Source organism: Leuciscus leuciscus (genome assembly GCF_965113295.1).
Source record: "Leuciscus leuciscus genome assembly, chromosome: 21".
Taxonomy (NCBI): Eukaryota; Metazoa; Chordata; class Actinopteri; order Cypriniformes; family Leuciscidae; genus Leuciscus; species Leuciscus leuciscus.
The window spans coordinates 33,143,143-33,168,179 of record NC_138745.1 but is presented as its reverse complement, the minus strand read 5'-3'; the positions used below and the strand labels follow the sequence as shown (position 1 = coordinate 33,168,179).

The 25,037-nt window shown below is 36.4% G+C and overlaps 1 long non-coding RNA gene across 1 annotated transcript in view; it reads right to left on the bottom strand.

Annotated features, from left to right (window-relative positions):
* The window catches only part of LOC309485235, a 38,179-nt gene that overhangs the window by 8,223 nt on the left and 4,919 nt on the right, over positions 1–25,037 (bottom strand). The window contains exon 2 of the long non-coding RNA XR_014201108.1: positions 9,894–10,025. This is a non-coding gene — a long non-coding RNA (uncharacterized lncRNA). The remainder of the gene's footprint in view (positions 1–9,893; positions 10,026–25,037) is intronic.

The following is a 25,037-nucleotide window of genomic DNA, read 5'->3' as shown; positions in this document are numbered from 1 at the left end:
ATAAGTATTTTTACACACGCAAGTCACTGGACACTTAGAAGACGCTGCGAAAAGTGCTATAATCAACACAAATTTTCAAACACAAAAAAGGCATGTTTTTTTCATGACACTGTTTTTTTTATAATTTTTTTTTATAAACCCCTATCTACAATGGAAAGATATTGACTATAGTGCCTCCTTAAAAATGCAGTGAAATGTACCTGGAGCAACATAGGTTGGGCAGAAATGTAGCCAGTCACATATTTCTACGGGGCCCCTGAAGGGACATGTTGATTGGGCCCCATTTAGATATTCTGTTGACTTTAAATAACATTGCACCTACATGTTAACTAACTCTCATAATTAGTTGTATTAGTTGAGTATTAGTGTTAGGGGAAGGGAATAAGTTGGCATGTAGTTGCAAAGTTACTTATAGTGAGTTGCATGTCTGTTGGGGGATTGTCAAAACAAAGTCTTAGCAGATATTAAGAAGACAGTCTAATACTGTAATGAGAGTTAGATGACATCACCATGTCCTCTTATCGGCTCCATATACAGTATTTCTGCCAAAACACTGTAGTTACTCCACAGATAGTGTTACTTTTACTCCTTTAAACAGTGTCATTTTTATACTAACCTGATGGCTATTATCAGGCTATCACATTTGTTGTAGATTATTTTATATGGTAGAAACTACAATGGGAATTTTCACATAGAACTACATAATTAATATGCTTTAAGTAAATGTACATAACCTCAACATGTGATTCTGAGTCGTTTCTGGTGACAGCACATCTTCACAGTTTGGCTAATGTCTGACCCGGTGCTCACAGTCATGAAGTAATGGCCTGATCATATAGGCCACCTGGAGTTCATTTAAACTATAGGAACTATCCCACACACACATCCACGCTTGAATACCAGCGCTGAGCACTCCCACAGCCAGCTGCAGACCACGATTTGATGGAGAAAGCGTGTTTCTGGTTAGTCCGGCCTCTGCGGTCGCTCGCAGGAGTGAAATCCTGAAAATCCCAAAGTCAGACCCTCACCATTAACCAAATTCAATTTGTCATTTGAGTAATCATCCATGATGGTTAAGAGCCCTACGATCATTCCTGATAAAGGGGGAAATTAGAGGATGAAAGACAGAAAGGGAGAGAAGGAACGTGAAGAAAATAAAGGTGGAAGACATCAGAAATGGTTCCTCAGCTGGTTGCTGTGATGTGATCTGGTGTACGGGGAGGACAAACACACACACACACACACACACACACACACACACAAACGCAGTGTTTGTGCCAGTATGGACGGCTGTGTGAAGCTGTCCTGGGACTGGTGGGAGAGAGAAAGGCTCGCTAGTTCTTGGCAGAGCGGCTGAACATCTGCATTTGGGCGTCGCAAGGGGAAAACCACGTTCTTCAGAGAACCGGCCTCGCGAGCTCCGGATAGAATACATTTGGAGGTCAGCGTGTGTGGAACAGGAATTATCAAAGAGAAAAAAGTCAAATGAAAGGAAAAGAAAGTGTCCAAACATGCAGAACGGACCACGGAGTCACGACCCCAACACTTGTACGGCACAAAGCGAGAGCCGCGCATTACAAAACGCCTGTAAATGTCAGAGATGCAAACAGTGAATATTTGCACAGCTCTGAGAATTCACCATAAGTTGTTTACACACATCTTTAATCGGCTCAATATCAACATTTCAAAGAACGTTTGAACAAACGTGCATAAGTGCTGAAACGAAGACGACCCGAACCCATGTGGTTTTCTCTTGCTCGGGTTGGATGGTCAAAGGTGGACATGTGTTGTCTAACTTTCTTAATCATCACTTTTGTCTTTCGCACAGATAATCACAAGTGCCTGCTGTCTTCCAGCTTCCACTACGGCAGAAATGTTAATTACGAATGATTAAATATCTCACTCACGCTTGGAGACGGAGGTATATCTCCGGCTCGCTGTCAATCAAACCCAATGTACGCGAACGAAAACCTCTGCACTGCATCACAGAGGAGTATGTTCTCAAAAACTTTTTATGTTTCTTTCCAGAGTATAAAACCACGTTTCCAAACAGAGGAGTTATCTGAATGCATAAACTTCAGGTGTCAACAGCGGTGGGACGAGAATAAAGCGAAAATCAATCAATAAATCAATAAAAATAACTTGTCTTTCTAGGGCACATCATTTCTGGGTCTGGAGAATGAGATTATGCCCATGCCTGGTTTTGCTAATTATGTAAGGGAATACTCGGATCCTTGAGCTGTCTATCAGAGCGCTACCCCAGGTGATCCACAAATGAATGTTTATCTTGGACCTTCAAAAGGAAATGACATCACGCAAGGCGTCCAGAAAACAGGAAGGAAAGATGCTGCCGGCATTATAGTCTGTGGGAAGATGAGAGAAGAGAGTTAAGCTGCAAAAATATAAAAGGTATAAAGAGAAATAATAAGTTTATTATTAATAGTAATGTCCTTTTCTATTTATTTCCAATTTTTACATTTCATTTTATAATTTTTTAATCACGATAATAATTACATTTCCTTGTTAAAAAGCTACTTAAAAAAAAAAAGAAGAAAAAAAAAAGAAGAATTTCAGAATTAAATGTTTACTAAAAAGTCCTTAATTGTAGGATTTGTTGGTGGGAATGTGGCATGCTGAAATAAATCTACAGTGAAAAGTGTTCCATGAAACATGGATAACATTTTGGAGGAAAATAAAACACACACATATGCGTACATATGAGGTTAATGGTTAACATTACAGTGTGGAAGTTGCAATCAGCTTAATTGGACACATTATAAGTGGGAACATCCTGCCAAAATTTATCCCACAGGGAATTTTGTTATATAATAATCTTTGACACTACAGAACAACACCTCCTTTCTCAGACATTAAAACATATTAAAGAAAGTTTGTGAATTTCCTGCACTCAAAAAAATTCTTCTTTAAACTAACTTAATTCAATTACGGACAGTGAATCCACACAAGCTAATTTTTTTTTATTAACATTAATGGAATGTTTTGAATCTATGTAAGCTCCTTGTGTTGTGACAACACAACTGAATGAGAAAGAATCTATGTGAAATAGTAATGTCCAACCAAATCAATGGAACTGCTTCCCTGTAACATAAACCAGTTAAGCTTAGTGAACATGCCTTAGTTTATTTAAAACTGCACTGAAAAAAAAAAAGTTTTGGATTTACATGATTTTATAGTGTACATCGGTCACTTTAGGTCACTCAATTGAATTTCTAGATTACAGCTAACTATTAGCTAATAATAGCACTTATTAACATCTTAAATGCTAATATTTACATGTTCTTTCAGCTATAGGTGTTAAGCTTATTTGAATCAGTCCACAGCCTAACCAAATGATCCACTCTTCTCCACAATGGTAACCCACTGTAATTTAAAAGGTTTTAATAATTCCAATGTAATTGAACATTAAACACAATTATACACTATCAAGTCTTCCCCTTTTCTCAATTTCTCAAAAACACATAAAATAACACTTAATTTCAACATTTATTCTCTCTTAAATCAGATACATGCAAAGCATGCTGGGAACTAACACACACTGCCCAGTTTCAGTTAATGCAACACAAATCATTCATGTAATCCAACACAAACGGATTATGGCTACGTTTACACGGAAACGATCTGAAGAGAAAACGCAAAAGTGATCACTTTTTATTCTGCGTTTAGACAAGCGTTATGGGGGGGAAATCTGCTTGCATACGGTGACGCAAAAGTGTGTGAAATTTGATGTAGTATGCACTCCAGGCGGCTAGGTGGCAATGTTAAGCACTGATCGGTGCCTTAGCAGACTTTTGCGTTTTTACCGCTTAGACGGAAACGCGACGGTGGAGCGTTATTAAGATTTCCGCTCTGGAGGGTGGTTTCACTTTTTTGCGTTTTTAAGCCCCCAAAACGCCGTCGCCGTCTAAACGAAAGGCACATCTGATAAAATATTTTTACGTTTTCACCCGAGAGCGTTCTCGTGTAAACAGGGCCTAAGTAAACTTACATTTTACATATATTTAAGCAGATTGAACACAAACAAATTAAGTTTGGACAATGTATAGAAATTGTGTTGCTTAAGCTCATTTTAATCAAGCAATTTGAACAAGCAGCCAATATATATATATATATATATATATATATATATATATATATATATATATATACATATATATATATATATATATATATAGATAGATATATATAGATATAGATATATACAGTATATATATATATTGTGCAATATATTGCAACGCCATGCACCTTGCCACCTTCTTCGCACACCGTCTTCATCCAAAACGTTGGAAATCGTAACATTCTGTTTTTTTGGTTGTTTTTTTAGCGCGAAATTAAACCTTTTACATTAGTTTAACGATTGAAAATTAAGTACCTTTTACATTAGTTTAACGATTGAAAATTAAGTATAGTGGAAAATTATACAGGTTAAGTTAATTAAACGCAATACAATACAAATGTTTTGGTGTTAAAAGAAATATATGTGTGTTACTTTAACAAAACATATTTATTAAATATAAACAACACCAATTAATTAATTAATTAATTAATAAAAGTAGGAACTACTCTCCAAGTAGGAAACCTAATATCTCCAAAACCACTACAAAAAATAAAAAAATAAAACACAATTATTTTTATAATAATTAAACAATGCTCTGCCAAAGTTGACATTGTGGCTTTATATGTGGTCAGACACTCACAGGTGTCATTATATTAACATTTTACCCAAATCAAGCTCAAATGGAGTTACGAATTTCGTAAAAAAAATATTAACCAGAGAATTACGGACATAGACCTACGTGTTTTGTCCGGCATTAAAACTGCCACATCAGAGGCAGTAAGTACATGTGAGCACTCTTTTTTTCTGATTTCTAAAGATGAAGTCTATTTATATTTATAATGTTTGTGTCGGTCTATCAAAACATAAATAAAAAAAAAATAATTAAAAAATGTTTACAAATGTGTATAACCACCAATTGCAAGCATAGATTGCCAAAGAAAGAAAGAAAGAAAGAAAGAAAGAAAGAAAGAAAGAAAGAAAGAAAGAAAGAAAGAAAGAAAGAAAGAAAGAAAGAAAGAAAGAAAGAAAGAAAGAAAGAAAGAAAGAAAGAAAGAAAGAAAGAAAGAAAGCCGTGTACATGCACTAACAGCCCAGAAGGCACAGTTGTGCAGGACAGGTGATGATTTGTGCGGTTGTAAGCACTAAGAGCCGCAGGACTGTAGACTGTGGTTTACTCTTCTGTGAGATCTGCTCAGATAATACACACCTATTTCACTCCACACAATCACACGTCTGTCACTCAGAGCACTGGAAGAGACTTTTATTAGCGGCTCATATATGGCTAATTTATGATCCACTAGCAAAGACTGACATGAACTAAAAAATGAAATGATGTTTTATGATTTTGAGTCAAATATCACCTTGTCTTATTTTCAAAGTATCAAGGGAGGAAATATATGTGTTCACAATGAGCTTGAGGCCATCGTTTATACGCCAGGTACAAGCAGATATGTATTTGTACAAGAACAGGACAAAATGGCTTTAGGGCTGCATGATATTTCTGTGAAGTACATTAAAAGAAAATCACATTTCTTAAAAAGGAATATAAAACTTACTGATCATGCCTGAAAGGTTTTAACTTTAGTGTGTGTGGGGGGGTCTCTAAAAATCATATTTAGCTGGCAAAAACTGAGGGGGTACAATTGCCATGGTTTTGAATACTATAGTACAACAATGGTATTTATTATTAATAATATATATACACATATGATTGTTATAATAGTAATAGTAGTTATAATAATATAATATGCTATAACAATATATAACAATATGAATTATGATTATTTTAAAACTACACATTTTCACTCTTTACAGTGTATCCTAGTACTTATCGAGATAATTATCACATAATAAACTCCTACAGAATGATACACCTGATCGCCTAGTCAGGGTTAATTTTCCGATAACGACTGACTGCACATTACACCTAACATGAGTATATTACTGTATGTATAAAACTATAGTGATACCATTATCATCATTATAGTGTCTTAAGAGTCATGGTATTACCTTGGTTTCCCATGGTATATTTGTAAGGATTATTATAAGTTATACTCTCTCTCTCTCTCTCTCTCTCTCTCTCTCTCTCTCTCTCTCTCTCTCTCTCCATATTTAATGCATCCCCCGTTCCTCTCTCGCCATCTGCCCTCCCCCCTCTAACATTCTGGAATTTTCATGAGACAGGACAAAAATGGGCATTTCCCTTATTACCATCTCACAGTGGAAATCAAATATGCAAGGGAAGTAGTGTATACACTAATTAGTGCGGAATTCATAATTACTGTGCTCATTGATGGAGATACATTTGAATACGTTCGGGCCCTCAGGGACCAGCGCAGGCTGTCCAGAATAGGCAGAGAGAGAGAGCAGGAAAAAAAACTGCCCTCAGCCCCTTTTTCTTCTCGAAATTAGGGATCTATGGCATGCCGTAGTGCCGCACGACGAAAGATCCAAAGCACCCACAATTTCTTTAAATATAATTAATCAAGTGGAGCGTGTAACCTAATGAATGTATTTGATAACAGGGCCTATTCAAATATGAGCTTTATCTGGCTGCTGTTGGGTTTGCTAAACTATGCGGCGGCAGGAACTGCGACGCAGAGATTCTTCCTGTTCCTGTTCCTGTCTCCTGCGTGTCACAAGCGAACATGCTTGTCAAGGAGAGGAGGGGAGACATGTGACAGCCAAGACGCTCACTTTAATTGCTGTAGATTAATAACAATTAGAGATGCTGGGTAGAGCAGAGAACTCAAGATGAGAAACATCACAGCCCTGGGACGACTCACACACACACACACACACACACACACACACACACACACACACACACACACACACACACACACACACAAAACAGACAACAGACAACAGACAACACAAACAAATACACACACACAGCTTTCCTAACCTCTTATTATCTTTAAGCTTTAAAAATCACCAGATCAATCAGACACAAGAATAAGACAATAATACAGGAAAAAGTACTGTGGTGTTACCATGGAATAGTGATGGTACTTGGTGATCATACCATAGTACAATCATTCAGCACCATATATATATATATATATATATATATATATATATATATATATATATATATATATATATATGACTGCACTATGACTAAAACACATAATTCAAAGAATATTATTGTACTGGTATTTTCCATTGCATTGTATTGTAAGAAAAATAAATTAATAAATAATTAGTTAAAACTGAAATAAAAAAATATACTATATTATAATATATATATATATATATATATAATATATTCAATTAATTTACTTTACAATTAAAATGGAAATTATAAAACAAATTGAAAATGTTAATAAAAATATGATAACAGTATTTTAATGATACTAAAATGTCACTACATAATCATCATATATATTTTAGATTGCAGTTATTATAATTGTATTAATTATTTAATAAATAAATAAATAAACAAACAACACTTGAAAACAATTATCCATGACCATAGTATTTTTTGACGTTTTTTTATATATATATATATTTATAATTTAAAGTTTATATTTTAGTATAATTTAAAAAGTATATAAAAAAATAAAAAAATGAGGTTGAAATCTATGAGCTGGTGTATAGACAGTTTGCCCCCAGTATGAAGTGCTGTACTGTGTTAAAGTCCAGTTGGGGGTAAACTGCCCTGGCAGCCGCTGCTGGTCCAGCGCCCAGAATCTGAAATGATGATGCCCATCGCCAAGCAGCGCCCAGCGGGTAACTGGAGACCTGAGCCTGGAACTCTGGACAGACTGCAGCTATTAGGACTGCGCACGTTTGAGCAATAAGATATAAATGCTTCTGTATGAAGTTGTCTTACGTTTTAACCTATCTTTACAAATTATTATTTTTTTATTTTTTTTCACTGATTGTCCAAGCTTTGGAATGAATTTAAATATAGTAAAACGTGTTAAGATGAACTGAGAGTCCCTGCCAGAGCCGTGAACTGTGCTGAAATCTCCTTTTATTGTTTGATACTGTTCAAACTGTCTCTCCCACCACCTGTCTCATGTGTGATAAGTCTGTGTGACGTGATGTGTCTCGTCTCCCTGCTGATGGTGTGAGTGGTTCCTCGTGAACCCCACCTCTGCGCTAATGACGCGGCTGGGAAGTTTTCTGTAATGAGTCTCCACGCAGGAGTTCTTGCAGTTGGGATTGCACACAGAGCCATATGTGGGGCCATTGTTGCATGCATTAACATACGGCAGGTCAAGTTAACATATGCAGACTAAGAAATGACTAATGACTTATCACATGCATATTATTTTTGGACTTTCCTAAGAGTATGCAACCTTTCAGAGGAGCAAGTGGGAACGCGAAAAAAAAAAAAAAAGAGTTTGTACCTCAACAACTGTCATTATTCCCCAGGAAGAAAGAGAGTAAGAGGTAAAAATGTGAAATGACTTGTTTAGAGAAGAGAAGAACAAGTAGAAAAGATTTGAGAATGAGTCTACATAAATTTTCAAAAACAGCTAATTTTATCTATCTATCTATCTATCTATCTATCTATCTATCTATCTATCTATCTATCTATCTATCTATCTATCTATCTATCTATCTATCTATCTATCTATCTATCAATCTATCTATCTATCCATCCATCCATCCATCCATCTATCTATCTATCCATCTATCCATATCTATCTATCCATCCATCCATCCATCCATCCATCCATCTATCTATCTATCTATCTATCTATCCATCTATCCATCTATCCATATCTATCCATCCATCCATCCATCCATCCATCCAGCCATCCATCCATCCATCCATCCATCCATCCATCCATCCATCCATCCATCCATCTGCTTCAAACATTTTTCTAAACTTTAAAAACGCAAACAATCTTGACAAACTTTTCTTTTCTAGTTAAAAAAAATCATTCATTTATTTTTTATTTCAAAGAGTTTTAATTCTACTTGCTTGCTTCCTACTTCCTTCAAATTGTAATTGCACATATATAATTAAAGTTGCCTTGGCAAATAAAATTTATATCTTTTTTTTTTCTTTTTTTTTTTTTCTTTAGTTAATTTGATAGTTTATTTCAAGTAACAATTTTTTTTTCTTTTTTTTTATGGTTTAAGTTTTAATTAACTAGAATAACCCTGGTTAAAATTGTACAACTTTTTTTGCCATGCCAACACTACACCATAAATCCTAAAACCGAAACGACTGTAAAAATGGTCATTTAAACAACTTTAAAGCTCAAATATACAGGTTTTAAATTAATGAAGTGCTATAAATGTTTTAAATCCTGCAAAAATGGGACTGAACTTAACTCTTATTTATCTAATCAAGAATATTCCTAAATCTCTATGCACTAACATGCACCCTTTAGGTGTAGATCAAGTACACAAGTGCTCAAGGTACAAATTGCGCATGTTTCTGTCTGAGAGTGTTGAATGTGCTGGTTGGGGTGTATGGGGTTTATTGGTTGTATCGAGTGTATTGGCGGTGAGGTGAAGCTTTCATTTGGCAGGCTGTAAAAATGCCTGTTTTTGTGTGTGTGTGTCAGGGCTTGAGTTTTTGTGATGGAGGAAGCAGGTATTAGCTCAGAGACCTCGGTGGTCCCTGCTAGCCATTAGTTTCCCCTACAGCTGCAGTAAGATCCGCACTGTGAATCTGCCACACTGCCTCATTCATCAGCCACCCCATCCGCACCAGCACACACACATTCCCATAACACACACACACACACACACAGCTCGCCCCTCGCTAGAACTTCAGCACATTGACTCCAAAGTATTTGAACACAGAAAGAAAAACACGGCGTGATGAAAGCCGTTGTTTATTACTTACGATCGGCACGCTTATGGTCCTTTCATGCTCTCGACTGAAGCGTCTCCGGTCGACGTGTGTGTGTGGAACTTCCTGCCGCCCGCCTGTCTTACAGGAAGTATTTAAATGTTGGCAGGAGAGTTGCGGAATGGCCTGTGGAAACAGAGAGGACGGGGTCAGACCCGAGAGGTCATCTGCCGAGACCCGCTGTATTAGAGCTGGACCACTGCTAAACCACTTCACTAATCTTTTTCTTTCTCACTCACTCTCTCTCTCTCTCTCTCTGTAGGCCTGACGGTACATTAGAGCACGATTGCACTGCCAAACCAGTAGAGCCTGCAGCCGGTTGCTCAAAACTAAGTTAAGATCATTTGTTTAGGTATTTTTTTAGATTAAGGGGTTTTGTGCTTCTTTGTCGTATTCAGTTTATGTGCTTAAACTTTAGTCGCAGTCTTCAATGCAGAACATTTCCCCCTGGTTTCACACAAACTTAAGCCTAGTCCCAGACTGAAGTGCATGTTTGAGCTGTTTAAACTGAAAGCAACTTGCACTGACATTTCTTAAAATACATCAGTGCTATTGTTGTGTCTCAAGATTCACACCAGTTATGTTTTTAAGGCACATATAAAAGCTACTTCAACGCCCTAATTGAACTAAGGCCTAATCCTGGCTTAATCTAAGCCCTGTCTGTGAAACCGGCCTTTATCTTTAAAGGGGACAAATAACACAAAAACGTTTTCCTTAATCTTTTTAGATACAAGAGTTTCAACTTAAAACAGCATTATAAAAGTGATTGCTCCAACTCTAAATTCTGATTGGCTGCAACTTTGCCTGGCAATCATAAACAGTCTACAATATTACTAAGCGGATTGCTTTTTTGGTAGTAGTTCACAGTATAATGCAACTTTGCAAAGGGGTTATTTTTGTGCAAACAGACCCTGCTTATCTGTCATTTGCATGCTCTTGAATTTTAGTATAGTATAAGTACAGAACTTTTCACCAGGGTTCAAATCACATGAAAACTATTTGTTCCTTAAAGGGGCTATATGTATTTTTTTTTTATTGCCAATGCATGAACAGCTTGTAACGAAACATAAACAATGAGACATTCCTCGACTGTGAAGGACTCCGGTCATTTTTGCCAGAATAATCTGGCTCCTGAGAGCCTCTCTTCCATTCTAAAACATGCAATGAATGCTTATACAATGTTCAGGATAATGCCGAAAGAGCTATCTGTACTGTAATGTCAATGTTTCATGCAAAGAAAATGGATTAATTCAAAATATAGTCTTACATTGCCAGATCTACACAGTCTATAGTGTCAAATATACTTTATAATCAAACTATAACAGTGTAATTTTAATGCCTCATCTGTCATCATGATCCGGTGAATTGCAGAGCTGGAGCGAACAATTCCACATCACTATGATCAGATGCTTTCTGAACTGCTGTTTTCTCACCGCTCTCATTTTTGTTGTGTGTTTATTTTGTTAGTGAAGCAGCGTGGATGGATGTTTGTTAAGAGTTTAACCCTGCAAAGGTATTTCCAACTTCTTTTTACTTCTAAGCAAAGAAAGAAAAATAAGTTTGCCATGAGCATATTGGGACCTGAATCACGTTCAGTCTCTTGTCCGTTATGTGACTGATTTAGCTGTCGAGGCTAGCTGTGGGGTTTGTGCACTAGTATGAACGCAAGCAATACGTTTCTGGCTGCAGTTCACTTAACGGCCACTGGTGTCGCTAATAACAAGTGTTATTTTCTTAATGCATGTTTGAAATTATCAATTTGTCCATGCATATTATTTAAAAAAAAAAAGAAAAAAAAAAAGGATCTGTCCTCGGCTGATGTCATCAAGAGGGGATGGCAGTGAAAATAAAGTCCACTTTTCACAATTCACTCAATTCCGATCTGTTGAATGTTCTCAATGTAGCATATCAATGTGCATGAGAGATCGAGAAAGAAAGCAGAATATCAATGACATAAATATAATCTGCAGCAAATACTGTAACTTTACAGACACAACAACGCACACAAAAAAGCCCGGTTTAAGTTTAAGTGTAAGAGATACGATGAAAAATTGTCATTAAAAAAATGAATGACTGTTTGTTGCAAAAATAAATATATAAGTGGGCCTTTGGGAAAAATAATAAAACAATATATATATATATTCATGATATGACCCCTTTAATAAACTGCAGGGAGGTTACAATTACGAATAAAAATGTTTTTTTGATTTGTGCCAAAAATCCAAAGGATAATTGCAGCTCTTGCAAATAAAACACAAAGCCCTGGCCCTTAATTTTGATCCTGGAATGAGCATTTCTTTGTCACACTTCACAAACAACCAGATAAATTAAATAACCATGTGCGCAGTAAAAGGAAAATACGTGCATTCGAAGACAGCCTATATTGCCGGAGCAGTCTTATTTAAATTGGATGGGAAATTAGTGAAAAAGGCCTGGTCATTTTCGTGGAGAGAGCCGATCTGATGCCTGGGGTAATTATCCCGCTAAAGTGGGTAACTGACACATATGGTCACATAGGTCAGTTACTGTAAGACAGTTTTTTCGGCTCTCCCAGTGCTTACTGAGACTCATTAAGTCCTTTAGACCAAACAGAGATAAAGAGTATTGTTAACATACAGAAGCCCGGGAAACTTATGGAGTGTGGCGAGAGAGAGAGAGAGAGAGAGAGAGAGAGAGAGAGAGAGAGAGAGAGAGAGAGAGAGCTCTATCCGCAATGATTTGCTTTGTTTTTTGTTTTGTTTTTCCAGAAAAAAAAAAATAAAATCTTCATGAGGTGATGAAATAAATCACAGGGGCTGAAATCCAGAGGTAACATCTTTTATGGACTTCTTCATGTCATCCATCTCCGGGCCGGGAGTGAATTATCAGAGCCACAAAAAAAGATCTATGTTTTCTGAGTTCCAATAATGGCTCAGGACAGAGATATATATTTATTTCCTCATAAGCTCGACAGGGCGACGGTGAGTGATAAGTATCATTATTGTTTGGCTAGATTGTAGTTTATGTCTCATCACCCGAGATGTTGGCGCGCACGTTTTCAAAGGAGGAAACAGATCAATTTCAGCCTGACGTCCAGGAACATATGCAGAATGTAATGAGGAAGAGAGAGACGATTACAGACCCCTGCATCTCACTGTAGCCTCGCATATACCTTCATAAACTCACATATGGATGCAATTTCTCTCCCCATTTCATATCTAGAAGGCGGCGGCGCAGTACATCATTGACAAAAAGTCCATTTTAAACCATAATCAGATGTTGTGTGAAGTATACACCGTGCCAAATCATATTCAATGTCATCTAAACAATCTGAAAAGTTGTATTTGTCTGATTGGCCAGTTCATGACAGACAATATTGAAGGCCACATTGAAAAAAGACATCCAGGTTTTTCTGTTCTTATATTTCCATAATTTAGCCGGACAGTAACAAACAGATTTTGCCCATAAACACAAAATTATCTTTTTCATTTTTTTTTTTTTTACACAATTTCATGTAAAATCTGTAAATTTAACTGAACTTTGAAATACAGAAATTAAATAAATATATAAATAAATATAACATTTGGGTCTGTTTTAAAAGCTGGACATTATTTTTTCATATTACCTTAACAAAATATTTATTTTCAAATTAGACATTTGTAATGTTTATTTGATACTATTTGTAAGTTCATTATTTAGTATTCCAGTGTCAAGCCTCCACATAAAAGAGAGATGTTCAACGTTAATAAGCATAAAATAAGCCAAAGTTTGACTTCTTTGTGTGATCAATGCATAATTTATCAAGTCTAACTGTTGATATGTTATATGAAATAATTATACATTAAAAATAAAATAAAAAATCTGTCACACCGCAAGACTATTTAAATAAACTGGTGACTTCAAAAGTTATATTTAAAAAGTATATAAAATATACTTCGTAAAATAATCCAAACTAATACCAATTGTCTTGTTGACTGCAAACTGCCTGTGCACCATCATTATGAATTTATTTCTGCTGGCATCATATCCAACATTAAAAATGATTGAAAGTAAAAAATAAGTACATAAAATAAATGAAAACATCCATAGCACGTGACCTTTTGCAACACCTACACTCACCTCTCCAATAACTAGATCCCAATCCCATCCAAATCATGTACAGAAAGATATTGACAAGATTTATAAAGATATATGACAGAAATGACAGACGTTCTACAGTCAGGGGCGGGTCTACGTGGTGGCCAGGGGGGGCACAGGCCCCCCCTGAAATTCGATTGGCCACCCCAGGTGCCCCCCCTATAAGATGTCTTGTGATTGGTTCATTTTACGACCAATCAGTTTTATAGACTCTACTGAAGTTTGCTTCAAAGAAGTGCAGCGCCAGATAAACAACGGTCGTCGGAGACTTGGACTTTTACTTTATCAATCAAGAGTGGGAAGTCAAGACACCAAACAAAGAGCTGCCAGTCACCACCGAAACAGATGTTTTAGTTCCAGCTGTTTTAGTTGAGGTCTGCCTTTTTCGACTGTTTTCCTCTCTTTCTGCTACTGTTTTTACAGTGCTGCCAACTCTCACGCATTCACCGTGAGACACACAATTTTCATACTCTCTCACGCCACACATCCATTTTCTCACGCACAGAAAAATCGCGAAGCAAAGAGGACACGGAGACCGACAGACTGGACAGAGCAGGTTACTTATGATATACAAAAATCTCAGCTCTCAGATTCTGTCAATTTTATTACGAAATTCAAACAATAAATACCGTTTTGGCGCTTGTAAATGTTACGTGACAGATAGTAATAGCTAATAGTAAAAAAACATGAATGAACACTGAAAGATACAGTACAACTTACGGAAATGTATATTCCTCATACATAATATCGATCAATCAGTGTTTTTCATCAGCATGAAGAGGTCAATAACATAGCAGAACAATTGTCACATTTACCTCAGGAAAGCCATTTAATGAACATAATATAGGCTATAGCACATAGTTGGCAAGAAAAAAAAATAGCTATAGAGAGTTTTTAGCTAAATATGTGTTCTGTATTACATATTTATTATATTTTACTTATATCATTAAATAAAGTTGTTATTATAATAATAAAAAAAACGCATTATATTTAATTTGAGTTATTTTTAACCTTAAATAATAGCCTACTACCAGCTGATAGGGCAGTATGTTTACAGCATTAGGTGAGTTGTTTTTTTCTTGAGGAAAAATAACGCCTATCTTGTGTAGCCTACCTAATATTTATCCAAATGAGTCAATATTAAATCAAATCACAATAATTGAATTGAAATAATAAAAAAGCGTAGCTTACCAGAAATTGTACCATGTAAACATTGTAACATGTTGTCACTAAACCTAATAAAATTCAGTTTAGTTACTAAAATGTTAGTGACAATTAGTAAAATGTTTTTTTTCACCCAAATCTCACTCCAAGCTAAACTCAAAAGTTGGCTGCTATTATTGTTTCTAAACTAAAGACTGTTCTTTAATATATTAGCAGAGCACAATGTAATGGTTCCATATTTTATTTTTAAACTGTGTTGTTTTCATTTGAACTGTTACAGTGCTAAAACTTTAACTCTGTGTTACTCAGCTTTTTTGTAATTTAATCTGAAAGAAATGTTGAATGAAACACTATGATGTTTTGACCAAACCATTTGAATTATTACAGTTATTACATTAATTTTTTTATTTATTTATTTATTATTATTTGAAAGAGATTGTGAATAAAACTACTGTATATTGTAATGGCCAAACTACTTATTAAAAGAAAATAATTGACATCGTTTCTGCTTCTGGGATTTTAAAATTGCTCATTATTAAAAATTGTTTTTATTTTATAAACTTGTTAGTTTTATGAAAACACAAAAAATAATAAACACTGGCTCTCAAATTTAACTTATGGATATATACTGGGATGACAAAAAACTAAATTAATCAAAATGTACATTTGTTTACAAGTAACTTTATTCAAGTTAAAAAGATAATAAAATCAATAGGATTTACGTAATATACTGTAGAATTTAGCTCTTTTTTTTTTGGTCACTGGCGGCCACCCCGTTTGGAGGCAGTGCCCCAGCATGGCCCCCCCACTGAAAATGCTCTAGACACGCCCCTGTCTACAGTATGTTAATAATTTTAAATCAAACATCATTTACAACACAAATCTCATTGGAATAGTGCTTTTGACTAGATGAAAAACAAAAAATCTCCCAAATCAAGGATTCAGACTCCGCCAACAACTGAAAATCCCGACTGCATGAGCTTCCTCTAATTTAATTTCCTCCTACATACTCGTCTCGTACACACTCACTTTCAAATTGAAAAGGTGAAGTGTGTTTTATTTCACGCCGACCTTGTCTGGATTAATACTGAGTATTCATGAATATAAACAGCGTCGCATTAGCGTGCATTAATGGCAATAATAAATGCATAACCTGCTGGTTTGTGGCCTTGACCGGTATGAGGAGCGCCTCTGAAGAGCATCGTTCACCTCACCGCTATCGTCTTTGCTCAGGGGGGCCTGCATGGGCCAGGATTCCATTACCACAACTGACCCCTTTCTCTCCAAAATGCCCCCTTCCCTCTTACCCGGCTCTGTTCCCCCCCTGAAGAGCATCTTGGCGGTCTCTGTCGCGCTTTGCTCCTCTTCACCTCAGTGCTCCTGTAACTCTGAGCTCATTAACCGCGTGGTTCCGAACGGCTGCTGGCATACATTGCCGCCTTTATCTCCGGCAGCCCCTTCGGACGCAGGCATTGTCTCTTATTTTTAATTAGATTGGTTCATCAGCAAGCTGACGGGGATGTTTATGCACTGGGCTCTGATATAACATCGAATCACACTTATTTCTGTCTGCACAGTTGTTGTTTAAAACATTCATTAGCCTACTATTTTATTTCTTAGGAGTGATTCGACTGCTCAATTTGGCTCAAATGATGAAAAATGTAAAAAGAATAGTGTTGAAATTAAAATGAATAAATGGGAAGGCAATGCATTTTAAAAACACGTGAAAATGTATTTTTTTCCACACAGAGTGAATTGCACCACAAAATACTTTCAACTATAGTGCCTCAGCTCATAAAAGTAAAAAATAAACAAAAAAAATGACAGAAATGCACTTACAATGAAAGCATATGGGAAAGCCACGTCGTACCATCGACTTGTAGAATTGATTTTACAAGCTAGTGTACAAATTATGTTACACTAATATCAATCTTTGGCATATAATTGATGTAGTGCGGTCGCTTTAAAAAAAACGATTTACTTGCACATTCATGGTCTTAAACTAATAAAGAACATGTTGGCATTTCTAATATGCAATCATGTGGTGAAACAGCCTATAACTAGACAGTGCTGTTATTATTATTGCAGTTTCAATTACAATATGTGTACCATGAGCTGTGTAAAAGTGTATCAAGATAAGCAACCAAATATGAAAGGTCTTTTATTATAAGATCCTGTCATGTCACTTGTTTAACACTTGACCTGCTGACTTTCACATGCATAAATCATGAATGAATAAACATGAGGATTCATAATACGGTTGGCATGTGTGTTTATCCTTTGCCAAGTCAAGGTATTAATAAAATTAACTGAATTTAATTAAATATCACAGTATGTAAATGAGATATTTCAGACATGTGCAAATAAGGGCAGCCCAGGTTTGTTTTGTACAATTCGTACAAAAAAATACTGCAAGGCCAAATTATGTGCAATATCTTTTTTAATACTGTCTATTATTTTATATTACATACTAATACATTTAATTTAAAATGAATACTTCACAAAACATGGTATAAAGGGTTTCAGAAGAGGTACGATATTTTTCCACCTCTGAACAAACTCTTTTTTTTTTTTTTTACCTGGATTCTCTGAAAGCTATAAAATATTAATCATCCCAAAGATGGCTCTTAAATTAGGGTAAATTCCTGAGAGAATGGGATCAGTCATTAAAACAACATCATTAGGATGTCAGCCGAGCCCCAAGGAGAGACCGGGCCCGACTGTTGATCATTTCTGCTATATTTAATGAACAGTCAACGATACATAACTTCAATATTGGCAAAACATAATAATGAGGCAATTTCACGGAAAATATGTGCAACCCCCCTGTTTTGTCACACTTTTATAATACACTTGATTGCTTAATCAGGCAACTTTGTGTAAACAAACAGGCTTGGGATTTCGAGGTTGTCACTTTTTTTTTTCAGTCACTTCTTAAAAGCTACTTTTTTAAACAATTAAACACATTTACAAAAAAAAAAAAAAATAACTTTCACGGTTGATCGACACTGATTTTGCGCTTTTGATTGAGCTCAGGTTTAGTGACAGGAGCCACAGAGAGAGGGAGAAATATGCATATAATACTCAAATTTACTCAAACATTACAAATGAAATCAAAATCATCAATGCACCACTGACGAAACATAAACCGATGAAAATGGAGTCTCATCAACAACTGCGTGAAAGTGTCGTTTGTCCACGCTGCAACGGGCCACACAGGAAACACATTCATTTCTCATTCAATCTCTTGAAGCACATTATAATTTGGCTGCAAGAATTGAACTTCCTCTTTAATATTGTTTATTTTTTATGATGAGGTATGCCTTTGCAGTTATGATGTAAGACTATAGCTCTACATAGCATTAAATAGTCTTTAATGTGCCGTGGCCAACTCCAGCGGTGTAAATTTCTCATAAAGTGACACTTTTACACCTTATTTAAGGAGGAGTAACCTGTCTTGTGCAATCCTTTCCAAAACAAGGTCCAAAAACAACATCAGCGGGCCCATATTTCAGTCCAGCAACTCAGAGGAAAAAAAAAATCTCACAGATATTTTCTGAATTACAAAGATGGATTAGGCCCACATGAGAGGAATTTGGTGTGTGTCCACTGACTAATATATTTCAGAAGTTCAGCTGTATCTAAAACATATTTCATGACAAGTGCTGAGAACTCCGGAAACCCTCTGAGACCAACGTAAATTTGAGTAAAATTGATGAGAAATTAATTTAAGATGTTCATTTAACCTCAAAGGTAAAGAGTTTTCTTTTTCGACAATAAAGTGCCCCATTATGCTTTTTCGAATATTACTTTTCATGCAGTGTGTAATATGTCTGTTCTAAAGATGAAAGTGCACGATAAATAAAGTTATTGTCTCCTAGGGGTGGTAGTGGCGCAATGGATAAGACACATGCCTTTGGTGTGAGAGACCCGGGTTCGAATCCACTGTGAGACACCAATGTGTCCCTGAGCAAGACACTTAACCCCTAGTTGCTCCAGAGGCGTGCGACCTCTGACATATATAGCAATTGTAAGTCGCTTTGGATAGAAGCGTCAGCTAAATGAATAAATGTAAATGTAAATGTAAATGTCCTAAAAGAAAGAATCAATGCTGAACTGCTAAAACAAGTTGTCAGCAATTCCAGTCTTACTTCCTGTTACAAATCTATGTAACAATGTAACACATTTGCATAATGCCAGCCTGTGGTTTTCATTAGCCGCGTTTCCACTGTCGGGCCAGGGCCGGGCCGTGCTAGTGCGTGCCAGGGCCGGGCCGTGCTAGTGCGTGCCAGGGCCAGTCGCGTTTCCACTGTCACTTCCGGCTTACTCGGGGCCAACGGCCAGGATTTCTGGCCCGTCGAATACCTTGGGCCAGAGCGGGCCAGCTCGGGCTAGAGGAGTGGTTACGAACAGCGGTGGAGTTTACCTGAGTCGGGAGATGGCAGCGCCGGATGATTCTGTCAGCATTAAAGACTTTTAAAATAATTTAACTCGCGTTCATGTTTGAATGCCTTGTGTTTGTGATGCAAAAGACTATGCGCGCTAACCATTACCACAGTAAACATAGTAAACGCTTGAAGATACGCATAGTAAAAAAACATAGTGAACGCTTGAAGAAATCAGACCAATCATAAAGGCTATCACAGTCATGTTTTTATTTTATCTGTCAGTAGCCTACGTCTCATCTCATTATACCGGACTATCATAAAATAAAGCAACTTTTTTTTCGGGAGCTTCCTCTGTTTCTCTGACTGAAAATATCTGGATGGGAGTCGAGAGAGTGCTAAAGCTCCTCAGGTCGTATTTTTGGTGGCATATATTTGTAGAAATTATCATTCTTTCTAAATGTGATGTAAATATGTCCTGTAACTACCAGATAAACAGTAACAGACGCGACTGAAGAAGTAAGTGTGTCCTCTTTCTTTTGTGAAATAGACCTAAACGGTAATTTATTTCTGAGTGACTAATGTGCAATTTTGACATAAATTAATTCATTATGATCAATGTATCACTTTTTATTGTAAACCTGTGGTAAAACATCGATGCTTGGGTTTTAAATATTCAAGTAAACAACAAAAATGCCAGCAAACGGCCGCTTTTATCATGTTTGTTTTCAATGCTGTTTCCAGTGATTTCTGATTAGTTTTCTGATAAAACTTCCATTTGTTGGTGAAATGATGGGTTAGTGTGACGTTGTTCCAGAGAGGCGTGTTATGGGCGTGTTTTAGTGAAGCACTGTGGAGCTTCTGGCCCGACAGTGGAAACGCAGGCCCGGTGCTATTAGCCCGGCACGGCCCGTTTAAAGCCCTGGCCCAGCCCTGGCCCGACAGTGTAAACGCGGCTATTGGCTGCTCGCACACAGCGTCTACTTTGCCCCGCCCTCAAACACTGTTGTAGCTGAAGCCTGGGTGAGTTTGGTTCGTGTTGTTCATGTTGAGAAGATGCTGTTTTCAGCTTTGCAAATCCACTTTGCATGCACTTCAAAAGAACGAGGACGGAATCGCTCTGGAATTGATACGGAAAAACCAACACCATCGTTCCTGTTCATATAACTGTGTACACAAGCGCTGAGGAAGCCCCCAGAGCTGGAATTTAGATTTGGTAATTGGCGTTTTGTTCCTACGCGCGCTGTAAGCGGTAGACCAATCACAATAGACTGGGCCGTCTGACCAATCAGAGCTGAGTAGACTCTAGGAAAGGAGGGGTTTAGAGAGACTGAATCTTCGAACGAACCGTTTCAGGCTCTTTGAGAAATGAGGTTATGTGCAATGCATATAATGAGAAAATTAAAGTGTATTTTGACCTCGGGTGCATTAAATTCTATTGCAGAAGACCTACAAAACACAAATAGGAACCTTTGAAATAGCATAATAGGGGCACTTTAAAACAGTTTATTCTATCTGAGTGTAATGTGCAGGGACTATAACACAATAAGAAAGCTATTTGCAAGTTATTTTCCTGAAAAGTCTGTTGTCACATTCCACAAGTCATCATGAAACAGCATCCAACCCTATTTTACTTCTGTCATATGCTATATTTTGGAATGAAACAGAATATATTTAATGGTAAAATATGTACATTAAAACCGGCCGGTGGTTGGAAGGGTTGAAAAATAAGAGTGATTGGTGATGTTAGCTGATGGGCCAAAAAGAAAAAACGATTATTCAATATGAAAATAAAACGTTGTTTTACTTTGGAATTACATGCACGGGTAAATCGTTAAAATGGTCCATTTTGATTTCATTTTGACTTAAAGAAAAAGGCCTGGCTTTAGTTTCCTCCACAATGAATCAAAATACAAGCGTCAAGCTCCGTCATGCTGAAACGAAGCCATGAAATATGTGCAGTTATTTACTGTGTTGGACAAATTCAGCCATGCCAGGCCAACAATAAACATGTCTACATTGTGTCAGTCCTGCGGAGTGATAAACGGAATTAAGCCATAACACTCCTGGTAACGTAACCCCTTTACTTCTTGTAAATCCAGTCAAGTGTGAAAAATAATAAGTGACCAGAGGATGACCCACACCTCAGTCTCACGGTGGAGAAAACCTCCGCTGCTGGGTAATAAAATCGCACACAGATCAAATGCAATCGACTGGCATGACATATGAATCTCTGTTTGTGGCCCTATTACCTGCGATTGAGCATTTGTCTTTGTGTAACCGGCTTCATAATAATCTAATAATCTAATACTCTAATAATCAAATGAGGTCCCGGATAAATAAAATCATAATTTTAGTATATTCTAGAATTATTATTAAATAGTGTAGACAGACATAGTGTAGACAGACATAGATAGATAGATAGATAGATGATAGATAGATAGATAGATAGATAGATAGATAGATAGATAGATAGATAGATAGATAGATAGATAGATAGACACGATAGATACAGTAGATAGATAGATAGATAGATAGATAGATAGACAGACAGACAGACAGACAGACAGACAGACAGACAAGATAGATAGATAGATAGATAGATAGATAGATAGATAGATAGATAGATAGATAGATAGATAGATAGATAGATAGATAGATAAGATAGATAGACACGATAGATACAGTAGATAGATAGATAGATAGATAGATATATAGATAGATAGACAGACAGACAGACAGACAGACAAGATAGATAGATAGATAGATAGATAGATAGATAGATAGATAGATAGATAGATAGATAGATAGATAGATAGACAGACAGACACGATAGATAGATAGACAGACAGACAGACACGATAGATAGATAGATAGATAGATACTGTAGATAGATAGATAGATAGATAGATAGATAGATAGATAGATAGATAGATACTGTAGATAGATAGATAGATAGATAGATAGATAGATAGATAGATAGATAGATAGATAGATAGATAGATAGATAGATAGATAGATAGATAGATAGATAGATAGATAGATAGATAGATAGATAGATAGATAGATAGATAGATAGATAGATAGATAGATAGATAGATTTGGAACAACATAAGGCAATAAAATAAATAACAATACAATAAATAAAAATAATAATCAATAATTCAAAGATTCCTTTCACTCTGCACTTTAAATTCTGCTTAAATTAGCCTGTAGAAAAATATCTCATGTGACCTTTTTGAAGCTTAAATGTAGCAGATATGAGAATTAAAGTCAGAAATAGCAGGGAAATTATTCATCTTTACCCTTATTGACTATGAGTAATGTCATATATGCTGAGTTTAACTATTCATATTATGGAACACGGGTGATACATGGAACGCAAAGGCCACAAGATGTTTGTCTGACACCGAAAGAAAGTCTCATCAAGCCTCCTCTACCTCCATTACAGATTATCATAAATGTTTCACATTCACCTTTACCGTGGTGGAGATATTAAATCAAAGCAGACTTTCCCTGTTCCTCTCAAGTCAGCATTGATTAAAGATCTCCTGATAAAGGGTAGGCAAATGTCAGCTTAGTTGTAATTGAAAGAAAGTCTGAAGTTCTGATGTGCTGACCTAGGAATACAAAAGCAGAAAGCTTTTCCTCAGGATGAGTGGATGAAGATACTCAACAAGTGTAAATGTCGACAAGTGAGGGAAAGCTCTGTGATAACAACTAACTGCTATTACACATATTAACATATAAACACATATCGATAAAACTAATTATCAGCTCATATAATATTAGTTTTTCACAGAATGTCACCTGTTGTGGATAGTGTTTGGGTGTTAGCATTTGTGTTCACCTCGACATGTCTCAAAATTATAATTTCTTGAGCAGCAAATCAGCATATTAGAATGATTTCTGAAGGATCATGTGACACTGAAGACTGGAGTAATGATGCTGAAAATTCAACTTCGCAACATAGGAATGAATTGCATTTTAAAATATGTTCAAATAGAAAATAGTTATTTTAAATTGTAATAATATTCACAATATCACTCTTTTTACTGATCAAATAAATGCAGTCTTGGTGAGTTATAAAAAAAAACAAAAAAAAAAACGTACAGACACCAAACTTTATAGTGTACAGTAGCCTATATATGTATATAAACATTATGGATACAAGTGTCTAAGGTAACAAAAAGGAACTGCAATAAATTACTATACAAATTCCTTAATAAAGATTATTTTTTTTTATTTTTATTGTAGTAAGTTACGTCAGAGGTCACTCTTCCGCCCGGAACTCAACTTGCGTATGGCCGATACCAGAAGTCAGTGATTATATTTTATAAAGTTATAAATATGGATATTTTTCTTACAAAAACGAATCGCTTCGCTTCATAAGGCCTTTAATAACCCCCCTGCAGCCGTACTGATTACTTTTATGATGGATGGATGGACTTTTTTCTGGGCTTCAAAATCTAAGTTACTACTCACTCCCATTATAAAGCTTAGCTAGTATTTTTTAATATAACTCCAATTGTGTTTGGCTGAAAGAAGAAACTTATATACACCTAGGATGGCTTGAGGGTGAGTAAATTATGGGATAATTTTCATTTTTGGGTGAACCAACCCTTTAATAGTTAGCAGTCATCACTATTTTATATATAAAGAAAAATATTTCTAAAATTGACCATAAAAATGACCAAGACCATGATTAACCTCCATCATTGAACTGCAATGATGTATGTGCACTGCATGGTGGGAAATCCAGACATCAGTGATGCCGATTATCCTGAACCGTCTCACACAAGCACACACCGGTCTATACCCCAGGTGGTTGGGTGAGCAGCCCTGATCAATAGTCTTTTCCATATTTTTCGAAGTAAAAAAGGCGCTTGACTCAAGGTAACAGTCATGCGACTGAGCTCTTCCATTGAAGTTCCATCTGCTTGCCTGACACACAGATTTGTTTGAATTCTCACAATTATGAGTGGCCTGTGAAGTTAGCAGCGTCCGTTTGTAGTGCCGTCTTTGAGAGGCAAACCTGCTGTATTAAGGACACTATGAAGGTGGGGTAGAGTAATGTCTTCTCTCCAGAGGAGGTCTTCGTTTTCAAAATCATCTCTTTCTTTCCACTACCTTGACACATAACAAAGTCTGCTTCCCACCAACCTCTCCAAAAAAAAAAAAAAAAAAAAAAAAAAAAGGTAGAGAGGTAAAGGGTAAACTCGGTAAAGTTTTTTTTCTCAAAGTCATTTAGGTGTCACTTCTACAACATCAGTTTCATGCATATTTCATCATGTTCCTCACCAGCTCTGCAGAGTTAAACTACCGGGCTGAAGTCTTACAGCGTTACGGCGAACACGGCGAGGACCGTCGGTGTATATATTGGATTTTGTGACTTGCTCGTTTCCTCACGAGAGAAATAACATCGCCACAAACGCGTCTCTGTGCCTAGCTGCACTTGTGCTTGTCAGGAACT